Here is a 4,295-nt window from a genome sequence, read left to right on the forward strand (position 1 = left end):
CAGTAAAACTTAATGATAAATTATGGCAAATTCAAGTAGGAGAGAAATGTCTTTTCAGAAAAAGCTTATAAAATATTTCAGGATTTTCTCCTCCCACATAAATGCGCTATATCGAAAAAGATTGTTTTAGATTAGAAATGTAGAAATAATGACATTGAGTGCTCACATGAAATAAAAGATTGGCTTCTTGTGACAATTTACATTTTCAGGGAAATAATAAATGCCTTCAACCTACTTTGTGAAACAGAAAGGTAAGTTCCTCGATCTTTCGGTCTTGCTATCTCTTATGCCCTCATTTTCCACAGAAGAACAGTATATAGAAGGCATAGATATTCAAAGAAAAAAAAGTCTTAACTTACAAAAACAAAACATAACTTGTTTAAATTCCTTTGTTAGAACACATTGATGTGGCCACATCTAATTGCAAGAATGACTAGAAAATGTTTGTGTCACAAAAAAATGAGCAAAGGAAATTTGGTTGACAGAGACTCAACCATAACTGTGTTGTCTCTTTTATTTTTGTTTAAAATTGCTATCAGTGAATTTTAACTTTTATTTTATAATGTAAAATAAGCAATAGCCTTGCATTTGTATTTGAAACTTTGAAGGCAAAGTTTCATATTTACACAATTCCCAATAATATGTAGTACACAGTAAATTAAATCAAATTATAATTGATAAGTATAAATGTTACTAATAGTCTTTAAATACTTAAGAAAATCAAAAGTGTTACTAAACATTGGAAAAATTATTGTTTGTCTTAAAACGATACTAAATGCAGTATCAATTATGTAAATAATTATAAACATGTTCATGATGTAATGCAAACTTTTATCATAATGATTTATTTTTTGTGTTACGTATAATAACAAAAGTCATAAATCTTCTTAGATCGCTAATCCCAACCTAAGAAACTAAACTATGAAATCATTGCGTTTTCAAGAAAAGCACAAGGTAAGAATGTCCCCTTTTACCCCTTATTTTTAACATCATAATAAAAGTCCTAGCTAATGTAATAAGACAAGACAAGAAAAGAAAAGAAAAGATATACAGAAGATTGCAGGATAGGGGAGCCTGGGTGTCTCAGTTGGTTGAGTGTCTGACTCTGACTTTTGATTTTTGTCTCAGGTCATGATCCCAGGGTCATGGGGTTGAGCCCTGCCTCAGGCTTCACACTGAGTGTGGAGCCTGCTTAAGATTCTCTCTCTGTCTCTGTCTCTGTCTGTCTGTCTTTTTCTCCCTCTGCCCCTCTCCCCCACTCATTTGCTCTTCCTCTCTAAAATAAAAAAAGAATACTTTATATATATAAAAGACTGGAGCAAACTATATATATATATATATATATATATATATATATATATATATATAAGAGACTGGAGCAAACAAGGTCAATATATACATTCAGTCACTTTCCTATATACCAGCAGTGAACAAATAACATTTGAAATTCAAACCATAACACCATTTACATAAACATCCAAACAGTGAAATATTTTGGTACAAATCTAACAAAACATATATAAGATTTTTATGAGGAAAACAATAAACCCTGGTGAATGAAATAGAAGGATATTTAAATAAATGAGGTGATGTTCCATATCAATGGACAGGAAGACCCAGTATTGTCAAGACGTCAGTTCTGGATCTAAAGATACAGTCCAAAAAAAAAAAAAAAAAAGTAAAATAAAATGAAACAAAAAAGATACAGTCCAGATCTAAAAATCCAAATCTCAGAAAAGTATGTGTGTGTGTGTGTGTGTGTGTGTAGACAAACTGATTATAGAGTTTTCAAAGAGGCAAAAGACCCAGAATAACCAACATAGTACTGAAGAAGAACAAAGTTGGAGAACTGATGCTACTTGACTTCATGACTTGCTGTAAAGTTATAGTAAATCAAGACTGTGTGGTTTCAATGAAAGAGTATACAGATAGGTGTGGGGCTGCTACCTCCCCACAGTAGCTGCACTACAACTTACCATCTGGTTGGGCTGAGAAGCAGGTGGATGAACCAGTTCTGTTTACAGTTAATGGAGAGCACCCAAAACATTATGAATGAAGAACTTTGACAATGAAGCCTAGGAGGTATCTAGAAGAAGATGATTATTTGAATAAGGACTCGGGAGAGACCAGCATGCTGAAAAGACCTGTACCTTTGCACATGCACCAAACAACCCATTTTGATAAATTTGATTGCCCCACCCCCCAAGTTTGGGCACAAACAGGAACTCTTTCCAAAGTGCTGCATGCCAGTTAAAATTGCTATTATTGCATTCTCTCTGACTTTTCTTTATATTCTTTGAGGGAAATAACTCACTCTTTGTAACTTTCCATCAACAGTATTTTATAAAATTTCAATCTTGGTCATCAACAAAGTCTTGCCAATGGTTTTCATCACCCTCTTGGTTCTGGTTTATTTGCCAGGTGTGATAGCAGCTGTTGTACAGCTTCATAGTGGAATCAAATATAAGAAATTTCCACATTGGTTGGGTAGATGGAAGTTAACAATAAAACAATTTGGGCTTCTCAGTTTCATTTTTGCTGTACTGCAAACAATGTATGTCCTGTCCAATGAGGCTATCCCACAGATACAAGCTGCTAAACTGGGCATGCCAACAGGTCCAACAAAATAAAGAGGATGCTTCAATTGAGCCTGAGGTTTGCAGAGTGGAAATTTATGTGTCTCTGGGAGTGACAGCACTTGCAATACTGGCTCTGTTAGCTGTGACGTCTATCCTTCTGTGAGCAGCTCTTTGACGTGGAGGGAATTTCACTATGTTCAGAGCACACTAGGACTTGTTGCCCTTCTGCTGGTCACAATACATGCATTGATTTGTTCCTGAAATAAATAAAACAATGTGTATGGTATACACCTCCAAATTTTATGACCGCTGTTTTCCTTCCAATTGTTGTCCTGTTATGTGAAGGTATATTTTCCCTGCCATGCTTAAGAAAGAAGATTCTAAGAGTTAGACATGGTTGAGAAGATACCACCAAAATTAATAAAACTGAGGTGTCTTCCCAGTTGTAGAATCACTGTTTACACACATTTTTGTTCGATATTGATATATTTTACCATAAACATTTCAAATATGTATTTGTTTAATAAAATGCCCACTTGAGGTTCTTACTGTAAAAAAGGAAAGAGTATATAGAAAGATCAAGGGAAGAGAATAGAGAGTCCAGAATAGACCCGCATAAATATAGTTAACTGATCTTTGACAAAAGATAAAAGGTAAAGCAATGGAACAGAGATAGTTTTTTGCCGATGTTGTTGTTGTTGTTGTTGTTGTTGTTGTTGTTGTTGTTTTTAATAAGTGGTGTGGGATGACTAGACACCCACAGGCAGAGTAATGAATCTAAACACAGAACTTAACACGCTTCACGATATAGATCTCAGACCTGAGTGTAAACGGCCAATCTATAAAATATACTCCTAGAAGATAGCATTGAAGAAAACCTACATAATCTCAGGTATGGTGATGCCTTTTAACATACAACACCAACGTTATGATCCATGGAAGAAGTAATGGATAAGTTGTTTACAATTAAAAACTTTGACTCTGTGAAAGACACTATCAAGAGAAATAGAAGAAAACCTACAGACTGGGGGAGAATATTTGTAAAAGACAAATCTGCAAAAGCACTGTTATCCAAAATTTACAAAGAACTCTTAAAACTAAACAATAAGAAAACTAATACTCTAGTTAAAAAAATAGGCCAAAGACTAACAGACGCTTTACCAAAGATGATACACAGATTCTAAATAAGCATATGAAAATGTATTTCACACCATATGCCATTCAGGGAAATGCAAATTAAAACAGTGAGATACCACTGCACACTTATTAGAAGAGCCAAAATCCAGAACATTGACAACACCGAATAGAGCAACAGAACTCTCATCCGTTGATGGTGGGAATGCAAAATGGTATGGACATTTTGGAAGATGCTTTAGTGGTGTCTTACAAAACTAAACATGCTCTTACCACATGATCTAGCAATCACACTCCTTATTGTTACTCAAAAAAGTTGAAACTTGTGTCCACACAAAAACCTAAGAAGAGATGTTTATAACAGCTTTATTTATAATTGTCAAAAATCACAGGAAATCAAGATGTTTTTCAAAGGGTAAATGGATAAATATGGTACATCTAGGCAATGGAATGTTATTCAGTGCTAAAAATAAATGAGCTAGCAAGCCATAAACAGACCTGTATATTACTAAGTAAAAGAAGCCAGTCTAAAAAGGCTCCATACTATTATGATTCCATCTACATGACTCTGTGGAAAAGACA

General features: G+C 34.3%; 1 pseudogene; it reads left to right on the forward strand.

The window, feature by feature from the left end:
• Positions 1–2,027: 2,027 nt before the first annotated feature.
• LOC115522934 lies at positions 2,028–2,840 on the forward strand (annotated as a pseudogene).
• Positions 2,841–4,295: the final 1,455 nt, after the last annotated feature.

This window comes from Lynx canadensis, chromosome C2 (assembly GCF_007474595.2).
Source record: "Lynx canadensis isolate LIC74 chromosome C2, mLynCan4.pri.v2, whole genome shotgun sequence".
Lineage (NCBI taxonomy): Eukaryota > Metazoa > Chordata > Mammalia > Carnivora > Felidae > Lynx > Lynx canadensis.